General features: G+C 51.6%; 1 long non-coding RNA gene across 7 annotated transcripts in view; it reads right to left on the bottom strand.

The window, feature by feature from the left end:
• LOC118538792 (uncharacterized) overlaps nt 1–9,497 on the bottom strand; it is a 74,444-nt gene extending 64,947 nt beyond the window's left edge. For all 7 annotated transcript variants that reach the window (XR_013440767.1, XR_004918812.2, XR_004918827.2 and 4 more), the window contains exon 1: nt 9,365–9,497. This is a non-coding gene — a long non-coding RNA (uncharacterized LOC118538792). The remainder of the gene's footprint in view (nt 1–9,364) is intronic.
• Between the last annotated feature and the right edge of the window lie 6,435 nt (nt 9,498–15,932).

Raw genomic sequence — 15,932 nt, 5'->3', positions numbered from 1 at the left:
CTCTAGCCACCTGCCCTATTCTAAAGCAGGATAGGGTTGGGAACACTTCCGGCCTGGAGAGGCAATCGGGTCCAAAGGATCTCTGCCCCCTCTATGCTTCCACTGACCCACCCAGAATCCTACGCGTTTATCCGTCCATGTATATGCACCTCACCCAGCTCACCAGCCCACAAGTAGGATCAAGGTATACATTTATAGCACTTTTTTTTTCTCTGCCTGGGCCCTCCAATTTCCTCGCACCCTCAAGGTGGTAGGAATTTCTGTGCCCCTGAACTACATGCAAAAGAAAAGTACCAATTTGTTTTGCCCAATGTTATTTATATTGGGATCTATTTTAAAACCACTCTAATATAGAACAGTACACTTTAAAATGTATCCTAGTGGGATTATCTATTTGATTAATGATACTTAAACCATTAATTTTATATTTAACCTAAGGAATGTGATTGATCCATTTATGTATTAAACTTGTATTTATTGAATATTGAGTAAGTGTTGGGATCCAAGGGAAACAAAGATATTCGACACTTCTCCTCCAAAAATTTACAATCTAGTAGATAAAATAAGTGCATAGCACAAAAATAGGAAATACGGTTCTATGTTAGAATCCATCTGTTTCTTTAAAAAGACAGCTTACTCTATGTTCACCTAACTTGTAGCTTGAGGGGTTTAACTGAAATTAGGAAAGGTTCTGCTCAGGTATCTGATATAAAAAAGGCCACTTGGCAGCTCTGAATTTCAGGAAAGATTCTGGAAGTTGGGGAGAGAGCTGTAGTGTTGAAAGGAAGCCTTTTGCTTCAAAATGAAGAATCTCTTGACCGCTCTAAAAGAAGCTATGTGAAACCCAATGAAGAAAATGACTCAATCCTTCTTGATTGTTTGGCTTTTAACAAGAGCAAGGCCTAAGGGAAAGAACAACACATCGGATTATCAATGGCACATTAACCATTTGGAGAACCTGCTGGTCAATAGATTGTGCAAAAGAACCCATTAAAGAAAATTAGTCATATGAAGTCGGATCAGAGTACAGGTGAGGGGATACGTACTGGGCCTTAACAGTGTCTGCTGAAGTCACATCGTGGGTCCTGAGTTTGAACATCTCTAAGAAGGGCCCTGGTCGGCCTCTCTTTGGTCAAATGACTCTCTTGGACTGGTTAACTGGGGCCCAGGGGAAAGGTTATGTCATACAAAAGAGCTGATGAGTCTCTAGAAGCCATGCTTGGGTGGGGAAGGAACTGTGCAGAGGGTACACCACCTGGGGATGGGGTAGGGGTGGGGGTGGAGAAGAGCTGGTCAGACAAAATCATGGGTCCGGCCTGCCGGAAGTTAGCTGGGGACATGTCAGTAGCTCAACTTCCATTTCCTGCCACTCAGCATTGAGTTACTCTTGCTGCTTCTAGGGCTCAAATATTAAGCCTCCGCTCTAAAGCACAAGCCAAGGATGAGGCAACAAATCCCTGCTTGGACTGCTGAAGCTGGGTAATGTCTTCAGCCCCGTACCCCGTGAGTCCCCACGTGTAGAGCCTGCCCCAGTCACTCAGTCTTTCTCGAACTGGACCCCTTAGCTGCTGGGGTCCTTACCCTGCACCTGGCCTGTGTTCCAAGCTTCGCCATGTCCTAGAGGGCGTCCCTGACGCTTCCCGGATCCCACGGCTGCCCCCTTCCGGCTGCAGTTCACCGAGGCCTGCTTACCCCTCCACAAAGGCTGCCTTCAAGACAAAGCTCCGTGTGAAGGTTTTGCAGAGCTCTGATGGAGGAGTGAAATAAGAGACCGAGGGAGTCAGTGTTCCCGGAGGCAGTCAGCACCAAAGCATTCTGGGAGAGCTGGGTGACACCAAAAGACCATCTGGGGACTTCTTACTTTTTTCCTGACTTCCTCTCCTCTCCATACTCCTGGCATAGGGAATTTGAGCTGGCTGGAGTGGGTGAGCGTGGTGAAATATGGAAAAAAAAAAAATCAAGTCAAGACTTGACAGCCTCAAACCCCAGAATAACAAAATCTTACTGTGGATCCAGCTGTAGATATTTGGCTAGTTTAGGAGACTGCTTGAAAGCTACATGCAATGTACAAATCACAAGGCAAGCAACAGTCTGCCCTCCAGCGCTTTCCGTCTTCCTGGAGGCGACCCTTCAGAAACCTGCATGGGGGTCTTTGCCATCTCCTGCCCTTCCTAGGGGACTATAGGGTGAAAAGAGGCCATGAGCCAAGCCTGCCAGTAGACCAGCAGTGCCGATTACTTCTTAGACCAGCAAAACCCCCTCTGAAGTTGTAAAAAGACAGCCTAGCATCTGTGCAGTTTCCAGAATTCCCAGGGACGACCTCTGAGACAGAGGCCACAGCCCATGTGTCAGACTAGAATGCTAACATGGCAGCATCGGAAAGGTTTCTCCTACTCTCTAGGGGGTGGAGAAATGATCAAAACATCCAGTTTTTAAAACTCCAGGAATATGAGGAGGCATCAATCTCTAATCCCTGGTCTTTAGAAAAAACATCACTAGACTTTTTTTTTTTTTTTAACGCTAACTCTCAAAAGGAAGGGGATGGCTGAGATGGTGCTAAAGCCCCAGACATTTCTTTGTTCTTTTTGTTCCGAGTGTAGACAGTCAACTGCCGGGCTTTGGTGGAGGCAGTGTGGCACAGTAGGAAAAAGATGGATCTAGAAGGCAGGCAACCGGGAGGGATCCCAGCTGGGCATTTCTTAGTTGCGTGACCTTGGACAGTTTGTATGAGCTTTTGAGCCTTAATTTCCCTAATCTAGAAAATGGACACACTAATAGAATCTCCCCGATGTGAGAAATTAAACGAACCCGCAGACTCTCAGCTCATTGCTTGGCGCACAGGGGAATCTGAGGAAGACAAGTGTTTTGGGAGAGGGAGAGGGTAAAAGGTGGAACAGGGTGAAAGCAGGATCTTAGGAAGGTGTCATGACTGAGCCACACCCATGTCACAGAAAGATCTTTGAGGCTCTGCCTTTGTCAGGCTCATCCCACACCAAGCATGGGCCTCCTGGAGAGCAGGCCTTCAGGAAGTGTTTGCTACCTGGGCCTGGGCCCCGGTGAGGGAGAGGCTTGCAGGAGGGGAAGGGAGGCAGGCGAGAAAGGACGGAGAAGCAGGCGTGAGGCAGCGGTGGGGATGAAGGACAATACGGTGACAAAGCCTGAATGGTGGAAAGTGCCCTGTCTTTAGAGCCCCCATAAAATTAATGGACTTGTGATAGAATCATTTCCAAAGTGCTTTGGAAGCCAGATGGACGCTTATGTCATTGTTTTCACTGCAAGCTTAAGTGAAAAAAATGAGCCCCATTCCTGCCTGCAGAGAACGTTCTGGTTCTGCCATCGTTTTTGCCTTTCTCTGTCTAGCCTTGCTGAGATGGGGCCTTCCCAGACGCCCTTGTGACTTGCTACCTGCTCTGTGAGGCTGTCTGGGCAGCTAGTGCGGGGGAAAGTGCTTCGAGGTAGAGTGGGGCAGGGAGGGCCCACCCACACACATCCCACCTCTCCTGGCAGATGGGCGCAAAACCTCAAAAGCGAACCAAATTTTGAGGCTCGGCGCCTGGGGCGGGGGTGCTTTGAAGCCTGTCTGAGGAGCCATAGTTAGACATGACCGTCATTGGAGACCCAGACCGCTGCACAGATAGGGTAATGGCTGGTGTGGGGAGGAGAAAACACCAGACCCAGAGATATGGCAGGGTCCTCCCCCCTGCTTTGCATCTCACCCTCTGTTGGGCCCATTAACCTGTCTGGACCTTCGTTTCTCCCCTGCAAGCGTCCCTGACCCCACCTGTGGTTAAGATGACCTTTAGCCTGTCTTCCCAAGCTCTACGGCCCAGATTTTTACCTGGCATGGATTTCACCCTATCTGGCATGACATTTCTTTTTATCCTTTAGTTAATTGTGTATACAACTCTTGACACAGCAGATTATAAGCTCTTCGAGGGCAGGGATTGGTGGGAAACACAGTTCATAATTATCCATTTTTATTCACTCAACAAGTATTGGCCAAGCCCCCCAGGGACTGTGCTAAATGTCTAAAAATGGAGCAGTGAGCAACTCAGATGAAAATCCCTGCTCTCAGAGTTTTCCTTCTGGTGTGGAAGGCAGATAATAATGACAAAACATAACCTAAGCAAGAAAAATAAAAGCAGGGCTCCTGCATCACACAACTCCAGGGGGCGCTATTCCTACAGAATACACTGCTAATGGTGCTCCCTGGATTATGCAAGAGCAGTTGCGCTGGTGATAGGCTATCCCCAGGGTCTGGCCCAATGCCTGATACGTGGTAAGCATTCTGGCAACATTTATTAAAGAGTAAGTAAAGGTGTAAATGAGTGGTCTTTCTGCATGCAGTAACATCTTTTCATATCTGACTATATCCATTTTTCTCTCCTTTCTGCATATGCTTCTTGCATGCTCCTGCTTGAGGTTAGGCAGGGCCACGAAACTAAGTCTGTTCCGTGACCAGCAGAAGTGCCAGGATTCACTTCTGGGCGGGTGCCTGGCCCTCTCCAGCTTTTTCTGCTGCTGCCCCAGTGACCAAGGTAGCTACAAGATGTGGATTCTCTATCATCGGAGCCCCTGATTCAGAATTCGGAGTGATTCTGTGGAGAACAGATCTTCAGAGGGATCATTTGCAGGCTAAGCCTTTGTTATGTTCCGTTAAGGCACAGAGACTTTGGGGTTGTTTGCTCTCGGTAGATACTAATCTATTCTGACTAATGCTCCCACCCGCTGATGAGCTCTTTCAAGTTCAGGCCCCTGGGCCAGTTATTGGGCCCAGCACAGGGGTGATCAGCAAATGCTAAAAACAAAACCTGATAGACAAAAGAGTAATGCACATTGATGATTAAGTACTATCAGTGCCTTTTCCTTCAGCTGGAATCCCTCAGCTCTTCAGTAATGGACTCCAGTGGGCCCTGGGCCTGGCCACCTTGACCGGCTTGTTCACTGCCAATGGGTGGGTTTCCTTCTACCCCCAAGGTCCTCTCTGCAGTGGGGGAGGTAATGCTGCCCTTTTCCATATAGGAAAAAACACACCAGTTTCTTTCCATGGGATGCAAACAATCTGGAGGAAGGGCATGATTTAGGAAAACTCTAGCCCCCCACCCTGTTGAGCAATTGGGGTCTTTGCCCATCCAAGCCCCCCAATGTGGCTCACACAAAACAGAGAGAGATCCTCACAGCTGTGCTCTGAGTATGGTCAGAGATATGGACCAAAACATTCCCTTCCTCCCAGCGTCAGGAAGACACTGCTTGAATCCATTTCCTTAGACCAGGGATGATCAAACCTGGCATGTATCTGTACCTGGAGGGCTTGTGCAAACAGTCTGTCAGCCCTCACCTCCAGAGTTTGAGACACAGTGCATCTGGGGTGGGGTCTGAGAATTTGCATTTCTAGTAAGTTCCCACATGATGCTGCCGCTGCTGATCCATCCCTTAGACTGTGATGCTCGGTCTCTCAAAGCCAAGGTTAAGTGTGATACCTTGAGAGTAACACTATAACCTGCTACCATCCATTAACGGTAGAGGATGCATGCCTTCTTTCAGATTACCCAGATCGGGAAGAGGGAAAGGTAAGTTTCAGGGAGGGGAGGGGAGGGCCTGGGAAAGAATCCAGAGTGAGGGTTGCTGCCCAGAGGGGAGGCAGACGTGTATCATACAGGAAGGTCCCGGGATGAGAGCCAGGAGGAACCTGGGGCCGATCTGGGTGCAGAGGTGGCCAGGGAAAACATGTTTGAGAGCTGGTCATTGGGTGGTAAAAAGAGCACTGGACTTGGAGTCCGGAAACTTGCAGTCCTCTCCCATAGGGCCTTGCAGCTGCTGGCCGCCGCCAGGGTGAGCCGCTCTGGAGGCACCTGAAGCCGATCTCTAACGTCTCCCACTGGTAGAGCCCGCCCAGTTTCTGTGCCCAGGGCACCATCTGCACCAGGCCTGAGACCCAGCGCGGGAAACCTCCAGACAGCGCAAAGCGCTCTGCCACCTTTTTGCCGACTTCTCGCCCGCGCTCCTGGCAGGGTTGTGCTGTGCCAAGGGTTAGCGTGGGTGGCTGTGACTCACTCAGCCTCGCGGGGAAGCAGATGCTGCCAGCGCTGCCACGGAAACAGGCTAAATCAATCCCAGTCCCCGTAGGGGGCAGAGAACAAGCTGCCTGCAGCCCGTGAGTCGGGGCCGCCCTGGTTCCGCCGTGGGTGCAGCCGGGGAAGCAGCGAGCACAGCCCGTACCGGGCTGGCCACGGCTCTGCCCCCGGAGCTGGGCTGGGGCAGCGGCAACAGGAGCTGGTGCAGGGACTGGAGCATGTGACCAGGGGCAGACGGGAGGCTGTGTGTGCTCGGGGCACCGACTGTGGGATGTTTGTGCTTATTGGGGTGGGGGGAAGAGGTGACACCCTCACTCTTGACTCCCTGCACTTTTTGGAAAGGTCTAACTCCTCTGAAGCTGCTCCCTTACTAGACAATGTGGAGCTGCCCTCCCTCCCAGCTGGCCAGAAATATTACCACCACCCCCCCACTGAGAAGGGGAAACTGAGGCCAGAGGTTGCAATGACCTAAGCAAAGTCCCACAGCTTCCAGAGGCAGAGTCAGGCTGGGCTCCCGATATCCTGAACACTGGATCCTCATTGTTTCCACTGGACACTGCCTCCCCAGGAAACAATCTGCTGGGCCTTGGGCAGTTTGCTTTGTCATGAATATCTGCTCTTCAAAGCAGTGGGTAGTGCCATTAATAACACACTCTGCTTTTCCTAAGAGCAGCAGTGAGTCTCCAGCCAGCTCGCCCCACCTTCATCAGCTCCTAAGCTGGGCCAGTGAGTTTCCACTGGCCCTACCAACTAGCCAGCGGAAACCCCGAGTTTCCTGTTCGCCCCATATCCTATCATTACTGAGTTAGGGACAGAGCCAGAGCTGGGTGTCCTGGGTTTGTAGACCAGCTTCCCCCATCCCCTACACGGGGGTAGGGGGAATGTCCTACCTGGTGATTCTCGTGCCATTTCCCCAGGTGCCCCCTTTCTAGTCCCAGCAGAGGCTCACAACTGGGTGTGGTGGCATCCGCACATCTTTATGCCCGGAGGCCCCTCAGCCCCACCACAGCCACTGCCCCCTTCCCCGAGCCCCCTGCTGCGGGGGGCGGGGTGGCTGCGAGCAACCTTCCGCTTCCTTTTCATGGTGGAGTAAAGGCCTTTCCCTGCCCTCCCTGTGTCTTTGATCCGTCGTGTCCTTTCTCCTAATTGCTCAACTTTGGCCTTTCTGTGAGCTCCTCCTCAGTCTGTAAACATGCTTCTGTCTCTCTCATGAGAAAAAGCAATGAAACGAACAGGTCACTCTCCTTCCCTAACCGAAGAGCTGCTTCTTAAAGTGGCCTGAGGTTGTCCTCTCCCCTTTCCTACCTCCAGAGAGCTCCAAGTGTCTCCCTGGGAAGCCCCGCTCTTCCTCCTCGCTGGCTGCCCCGCCACCTGCTGGTGTCCCCTGCCCTCCACCCCCTCCCCCGTGGTCATATCAACACCTGAGGCGGTCTCTGATATCCCCAACCTGTCTGGACCTCAGGGCACCAGAGAGGGCTGGGGTCCTCCCACCCCTGCCACCAGGCATCTTCTCTCCATCAAGCAGTTAGACTTGTGCTCAGCCTTCCGGACCCACCCCTTGAGCTCCAGCCTTTGCCCTCTTTACCCTCCCCTGCCCCCAAACCAGGCTCTCCACCAGTCTATAGGACCAGCTAAAAAAAGGGATATCTGTTATCCCCTTCATCTCTTCCGGCTTTTTCCCTACCAAAAATATTTTATCCTCCCCAAGTTAAAGGAGACAATCTCCCCTGCTTGGGAGAGAGACAGGCAAGGACTGGAGGGTGTGTAGGGTGGGGAGGAGAGCAGGGGGCTCCTGCGGGGGCGCTGGGAGCAGGAGCCTACAGCCAACAGGGCCCTTCTGCACTGGGTCAATTCTTACGAAACGGAGCAGAATCCTAAAAAAAGAGACCACTACAGGGTAGAAGGAGAGGGTCTCATTCTGTCTTGAAGCTGAAGGGTAGCTTTGAAAGAGGTGGGAGAAAATATTTCCTTTGATCATAGTCTAAGAACCACCTGGAAGGCCGGGCGGACTCGTCTCTTCCCAGCTTTGCCGGGTCAGATGTCCTGTGAGGGCACCACGCCTCCCTGCCTGAGCACCTGCACCACGACGGCGAGTGGCCCACCCCACAGCCGCCCTCCTCCCTGTGCCACTCTGCAGGGCAGGGAGGTGGCTCCCACTGGAGTCAGCCCGCTGAGGCCCAAGGCTGAAAGGGCCTGTGCCTTCCGTCAATGCACTATGCGGACTCTGAAGCTCTCAACTCAAGGTGCCCCTGAAAATGGCAAGGCAATTCTCTGACACCAGAGCCCAGGCTGTCAGCTGGCCAACTTCCATCCCAGGAGAAGACTTGGCCAGGCTTCTGGAAACGGCACAGAAAACCCAAAACACTGAGCAGCCCCACATAGATTCTTTCCAAAGCCGCTTGGCATTCACCAAAATGCAGACTGTCACATTTCAGAGGGGACAGTCCTGCTTGCTTAGGCAGGACTACTATCAGATGACCCACCTGTGAGGCTTGACGAGTTCCCAGAGCAGAAGGCTCCCTGAGGGACTAGGAATCTATAGAAGGGACTTTGGGAAATGGAAAGGTCTTCCTGATTTTGATCTGAAATCTGCCTCCTTGTAACTTCCACCCACCTGATTCCACTCACTGGTCCTTGGAAGAAAATGTCTCATCACGCATCGAATTGGTCTTACGGTAGGTAGCTAGAGGAGGCGAGGATGGGCTTGTTTGCCTCTTTTCTAGAATGAGGATGCCTCAGGAGGCCAAGGGGGTTGTGAAAAAGCTACAGGGGGAGCTGGTGAGAGAACGAAAGTGTCTCCACTCTTCAGGCCAGTCCCTTCCATTAACCTGCGGTTCTTCATCCTTGCCAGGTGTTTCTGAGCACCTACCACACACATCTGGAACGCTGGAAGCCTAGGACCCCCTCGCCCCTTTCCAGAGAGTCCTCAATTCCAGCTTGTCCAGTGTGTACACACACACACACACACACACACACACACACACACACACACACACGATTCACAGCACATGCTCAGCCAGCAGCTGGGGTGGCTCATCTTCACCCAGGAAGGTCAGTCTGGAAAACCAGGTTTCTTCCTTACTTTCAGCTGCACACACACCCCCTCCCCCCCACCATAGGCCAACAGGCAGGAAAGGGACCATGTGGAGAAGCTGCTCTTAATCAAAGAGAAGGGCCTGAACTTGAAGGAGAAGGGCCTGGAGAAGAGTTTGGGAATGACAGCCGTCAGCTCCGGGCTTGGAAAGACGGCAGAGAGAGAGCTCGTGGGTGTGTGGGTGGAGGGTGCTCACCGGCGCCAGGGCTGAGTCGTGTGGCAGCAGGGAAGGCGGGGAGCAGGGCCCCGAGTGGTGCCAGAGCTGCAAACCAGAACCGCAAGGCCTGGTCTCCACAAAGGCAGGTCCTAGCAACTTCCAAGCCCTTGGCCGGGCTCCACCCCCAGAGATGTGCCCTCATCCTTCTTAAAGGCACGGTGCTCCAATTCCCGTGTCCGGCTGAATATCCAGCCCGCAGCATTAGTGCTCAGTCCTCCAGGCTTCGTTTTCTCTCCCTTGGGTGGCAACATTGACTCTACCAAATCCTTTAGGCAAGAGAGACCCAGGCTCTATGCTCTGCAGCTTGTGGATGCAAGAACTGACATCTTCTCTCATGGACCAAATGTGTCTCCGCCCACCCCCAAATTTGTATGTTGAGGCCCTACCCCTCAGTGTGGTTGGTATTAGAAGGGGGGGCCTCCGGGAGGTAATTAGGTTTAGATGCGGTCTGGAGGGTGGAGACCCCATCGTGGGATTAGGGTCCAAAGAAGCAGTCAGACCAGAACTTTCTCTTGCCGCCATGTGAAGACACAGAACGGCAGCCCGGCGCCTGTGAGCCAGGAAACGGATCCTTGACCAGGAGCCAAATTTGCCAGCACCTTGATCTTGGACTTCCCAGCCTCCAGAACTGAGAGAGAGAAATGCCTCTAGTTTCTAAGCCACCGGATCTGTGGTATTCTGTTAGAGCAGCCTGAGCTAAGACAGCCTCTCAGATGCTCAGAAGGAGAATCTGCAGAGATTTGGTAACCCAAAGAGCACTGCAGAGAAGGCCAGATGTGCCAAGCTCCATTCCTCATGGTGGAAGGGGCAGGGAAAGAGAACTGTCATCTCTGTGAAGGCCGCCTTTGGCCCTGATCTCTGGCTGTCACCAAGCTGAAGGGCGAGTGTTGGAATCCAGGGCTCCCAGTATGGATCTGACGAAAGATGGTTCCAGAAGAGGTGAATATTCCCAAGTAATAGTGGGCTGTGGAATTCCAGACAGGTGCAAAATGAAAGTTAGACCCAGGCACTCGTCCCGTCTTTGCCACGAATAGCTGTGCAGCCTTGGGAAATCACCGCTCTTCTCTGAACTTGGGTTATTTCATCTCCCACCTGAGGGTAAAACCTGGTCAGCTCCACCTTCTTCAAGGAGGGCTGTAATCTGACATATATGAAGGCACTTTGAAAAAAATGTAAATAGAAGGATGAATTTTTTTTTGAGAGAGAGAGAGAGAGAGAGAGCGCGCATGCTTAGTTAGCACTGGAGAAACCAAGAAAGGCTTCAGGGAGGAGGAACCAAGGAGGAGCCAAGTGGCCTGGACAGATGCCATTCATAATGACAGTTTCATCTGGGCCAAGGCAGAGAGTTCCTATGTGAGATACCGGGAGGAGACAGGGACACTAGGAGGCTGAGTCAGAGGGCTGGATACACAGAGGCATACAGGACCATAGACAGATCCCTAGCCCAGTGGAGCCAGGGTAAGAGGCTCAAGTCAGCGTCGCTGAGCCTAGAGCCCAGACCAGGTAAGGGTAGAATCTGCTTGCAGATAGGTCCAGAGTAACTAAGCCTTCCAGGTGAGCCATGGATCCCCAGCCTATAGTTTTGGCTCAGTGTCACAGGCCATGGGATGTGGGGGCACGTGGGATGAGCCTACTGACTGAAAGGACCAGGTGAAGTGCAGACAGTGGGGAGGATTTCAGGATGTGGAGAGATCCTGGGTGATGGGCGGGAAGGGAGTGGGCTCAAGTTCCAGCAACGGTATGGTGACATGACAGGCCCAGGCTGGGAAGACAAAGTCTGGAAATGTGGCCCAGTGTCATGTGGGCATATTTGGGGAGGGTGGGGGTCAAAATGAAAAGCAAGGATGGAGAAAGCCAGGTAAGGCCAGGGCTTGATGCCTACCAAGAAATGTGGACTTTTTCCTGCAGACAATGGGGGGCCATTGGCTGGTTTTGAGAGTATCTTGATAGGGCTGGTTACCCGCAACAGTGTGGGAAACTCAAGGCAAAAATGACAATTTGGCAAGAAGTAACAGAGAGAATTACTAGAGCAGAGGTTGTAGAGAATAATGGACAGCAGGGTGATTGGCTCCACAATCAATCGTCACCAAGTAGTGACACCTCTGAAAGGACTTTCCTTGTTCTGGGAGCTTCTACCATTTCTGCCCGCTTCCTAACAGCACTCAGGTTTCCTTCTGAGGCATTAACTCCTGCCGGATACAGCCTGACAGGACCTATCCCTAGCTCAGGAGCAAGCCTGTGCCTCTAGCTGGGCCGATCTGCAAGGCCTCCCTGGAACCCGAATCTCCAGCAGAATGAAACGAAAAAGGTGAAGGGTAGGATTCTGCCCTCCCGCGCACTCTGTCCACCATAAGGCCATTCTTGTCTATCCTGCTTCTTAGGCCTTGGAGTGGCCCAGATTCCCATCTATTTCCAAGCCTGGCTCTTCAGACTTCTATCAGTTCTGTAAAAATCTGGTATCCTTCAAAGAAATCCTCCTTGGCCAGGAAAACTAAGCTACTTACAACCGAGAAATCCTAACTGAGCGACCAGCCTTAGGGATCCACTTCTAGCCTCTGTGTTTTGGCTCTTTTCCTTCCATATCCTGACTTCTTCCCCAGTGGGACCTGGCCTTAGCAGCCCAAGACCAGAGAAGGAAAGCCCAGGGTTGGGGTTCTAATTGTGCCCATTGCTTAACCGTCCTTGAGGCGTGGAAGTAAAATCATGTACAGGCCAGCAGCCCCCACTCCTTAGTTAAACAGAGTGGAGGAAAAAGCTCCTAAAGATGGGCAGAAAAAACAGTACTTCTCAAAGCCAGGCATCCTGTTAGGGTGCAGACTGCATGGCTGGGTCTGGGTCTGGGCCTGGAATTCTGCATTTTTGACCTGGCCCCCACTGAGGTCAATGCTCCTGGTGCCCGCGACTTGCATACTTTGCTAGCAAACTCTACATGGTGTACACCAGGTGGCAGAGAAGGCATTTAGGCAATTTAGCAGACCTCTGGTAATCAAAACAGCTGTTTGAGTAGAGTCCCTGGGGTGAAAGCCAGGTTACCGTGAGCTGAGAGGGGTGGGTGTTGGAGGGAGAGCGGATGACGGAGGGGGTAGAGCTCCCGGCCTGCGACATTACCTGCCCACCTCAGCGTGTCGGAGGGCCGTGCTTCTCAGAGGGGTGCCCTGGAGAAGTACGTAGCCATGCTTGTCAGGGAGGACAGAAACATGGAAGCCTGTCCGTCTCCTGCTCCCTCTGCCTCTTGCTCTCCCAGGGTCAACCCTGCCGCGCCTAATGGGCGTCAGGCATTGTGGCCCCTCCTCAGCTCATTCGGTGTTCCTGGCCTCTGAGGGGCTCTCCACTCTTTTCCTTTCTTCTCCCATCCTAGCCCGTGTTTCCTCTTCTTCATCACCTCCGAGAACACTTTCAAGTAAAATAGAGGATGTAGACAGGGTCAGGTCATTCTATTTCTCTGCTCAAAACCCTCCAATGGCTCTCATGTAACTCAAACCCAAATCCTTACAATGGCTTCCAATGCCTCACGTGACTTGGCCACCCATTTATCTCCGACCTTATCTCTTCCCATTCTCTGCCTCACACAGGCCTCCCGGCTCTTCCTCACACACACAACACAGGTTACACCTTAGGGCCCCTACATTTGTGCACATGGTGAATCTCCTCATCTCCTTTACCTCTTTGCTTAAGTCACCTTCTTCACACAAAAACTCATACACGAATGTTCATAGCAGCAGTTCATAGCACTATTCACAGTCACCAAAAGGTGAAACCAACCCCAGTGTCCATCAACAGATGAATGGATAAACAAAATGTGGTGTACCTATACAGTGGAATGTTCTTTGGCCCTAAAGAGGAATGAAGTATTGATACATGCTACAATATGGATGAACCTCGAAAACATTATGTGACATAAAGGACATAAAAGGCCACATGTGTTGTGATTCCATTTATAGGAAATGTCCAGAATGGGCAAACTATAGAGACAGAAATGGATCGGTTGCTTAGGGCTGCAGGGAGGGAGGAATGGGGAACTTACAGCTAATGGGTACAGTGTTTCATTTTGGAATAATGAAATGTTCTAAGATTGATTGAGGTAGTTGGGTGCACAAGTCTACCTACAACTAGTTTTCAGTACATGCATTTTAAATGGGTGTATGGTATGTGGATTATAGCTCAATAAAGCTCTTACCTAAAAAAGTCACCCTCTCCATGGTCCTGTCCTGACCACTAGATTATAAGCCCCCTCCCCCAACTAGCTTCTTCAGTCTCTTGTGCCCTGCTCTACTTTTTCCCAAGGCTTAATACCTTCCAACAAACTATGCAATTCCCTTTTTTTTTTTTTTAAACTAATTTTTTGTTTCTTGTCTCTCTCCCCCACTGCAATGTAAGCTTCAGGAGGGGAGGGAGTTTTTCCTTTCTCTTTCGTTCCCTGATGTATAGTGTCTAGAAGAGAGCTGGGACTGCAGTAGGTTAGGTACTCAGTAAGTATCTGCTCAGTGAAGGAAGGAACAAGCATGAGAGTTCTAGGGAAGAAGCCTGGGGCTGAAGACGTAGCAGGTGCCCAGTTCCTGCCTGCCGCTGGATCAGAACACAGCAGTCGAGAGGAAGTCAGAGGGCGTGCTTTGCTTCACAGATTTCACACCCACCACCTCTCCTCGCTCTATTGTTTTCCACAGTTGCAGATGGTAGCAGCCTCCTGCGGGAGGCCACAGAAGAGCTGTGGCCACCAACTCCCACAAGGCTGGGGCCATCGGATGGCAGTGAGCAGCTACCACCCGGAGACCGGCCTGCGCCTGAAATGTGCAGCTCTGCACTTAAAAAAAAAGAAAACAAAAAAAAAACTGTGGTAAAATATAACATAAAATTTGCCATTTTAAGCATTTTAAAGTGTAGTGGCATTTGAAGTTCAGTAGCATTAAGTACATTCACTGTTACGTAACCGTCACCACCATCCGCCTCCAGAACATTTTCATCATCCCAAACTAAGACTCTGAACATGTTAAACATGAACGCCCCTTTCCCTTCTCCCCCAGTCCCAGGCAACCAGCATCCTACTTCCTGTCTCTAGAAATTTGGCTGCCTTAGGCACCTCCTATCTGTGGAATCACATAAGCGAAATCAGCCTTTTGTGTCTGGCTTATTTCACTGAGCATGAGGTCTTCAAGGTTCATCCATACACAATAGCATATATCAGAATCCCCTTCCTTTTTAAGGCTGAATAATATTCCATTGTATGTGTAGACCACACTTCGTTTATCCACTCATCTGCTGATGGACACCTGGCTTGTTTCACCTGGTGACTATTGTCAATGATGCTGCTGTGATATCTGCTCGAGACCCTGCTTTCACTTCTTCTGGGTAGACACCCACAAGTGAATTGCTGGATCACATGGCAGTTCTACATTTAACTTTTGGAGGAATGGCCATGCTGTGTCCACACGGCTCTGTTCTTTGCAGTCAATGAGCGCAAGGGTTCCCCTCCAGCCCTCTGGCCCACGTCCATACCCCAGAGTCGGCTCCGGGCGGGTGCTGTGTTCATCCAGGAGGTGGGTATTCTCATCCCCGTCTTACAAGTGAGAGGAGACTGAGGCCCAGGAGGTCCGTGCACCCGGCCTGGTTGCAAAGTGAGTAGGGCAGCCAAGCTGGGACTTGAGCCTACTCCTCTGACTCCAAGTCCCATCTGCCACACCAGCGGCTCCTGGTGGCCTCCCACAGCTCTCATCTGGCTCCCAGATGCTTGTATTTGGTCATCAGGTCTTTCCAAAGTAACAGTGTATTAGCTTCTGTGGGAAATGATGTTATTCCCAATTATTCAGTGCTCTTGCCAGTGGGAGGCATGCCCTCCTCGCTGTTGACCTTAGACCTGGCTATGTGCTTTGCTTTGGTCAATCCAGGGTGAAGAAGTCACAGGCGCTCATCATCTCAGACACGAGGTTCAGTCACTGCTCCTTTTCCTTTGCTATAAGAATGGCAGGTCCCAGGTGAGGGCAGCCTCTTCAGCCTGGATCCCAGAGCAAAGAAGTCATGTGGGCAGAGGCCCAGCTAACCCGAGCAGGGAGCCCAGCCGCCCCAGACCTGCAGTCCACGCGGAACATGAACAACGCAGGAATCTGTGTTGCTGTGGGTCACCGAGACTTTGGGGTTCTTCCTCACGCAGCATAAATTAACAAAAGCTGCTTGATACTGCGTCTGCTGTTTAACTCTTCGGAAAGTTCTCATGCAATATGTGGCCTCTTCTGAAAACTTAAGATTTGCCACCTCTGGGTTCACAGTGTCACTTGGCTGCCGGTGGGCAGACCTGCAGAGTACCTGCCGCTTTTACAGGGAGCCTGCGTCTCCCCATGAGCCACAGTCCTCAGCACTCTTCCCTGCCCCGGCCACGGTCTCTGGACAAGTCCCCAGGTTCTGCTAAGACCTGATGGTGCCGCTCCCTGGGACTGTGCCCTTCGTGAATCTCAGCAGAGACAGGGAGCCACGGGGCACCAACCTGGGGCTCCAGAGCAGCAGGTTCTAATTAGCAGCAGTCGGCTGTGTGATAGAGGACGATGTCACTCCCCTC

This window comes from Halichoerus grypus, chromosome 8, assembly GCF_964656455.1.
Source record: "Halichoerus grypus chromosome 8, mHalGry1.hap1.1, whole genome shotgun sequence".
NCBI lineage: Eukaryota > Metazoa > Chordata > Mammalia > Carnivora > Phocidae > Halichoerus > Halichoerus grypus.
Note: the sequence above shows the minus strand (reverse complement) of the source record. Positions and strands in the feature narration are given on the sequence as shown.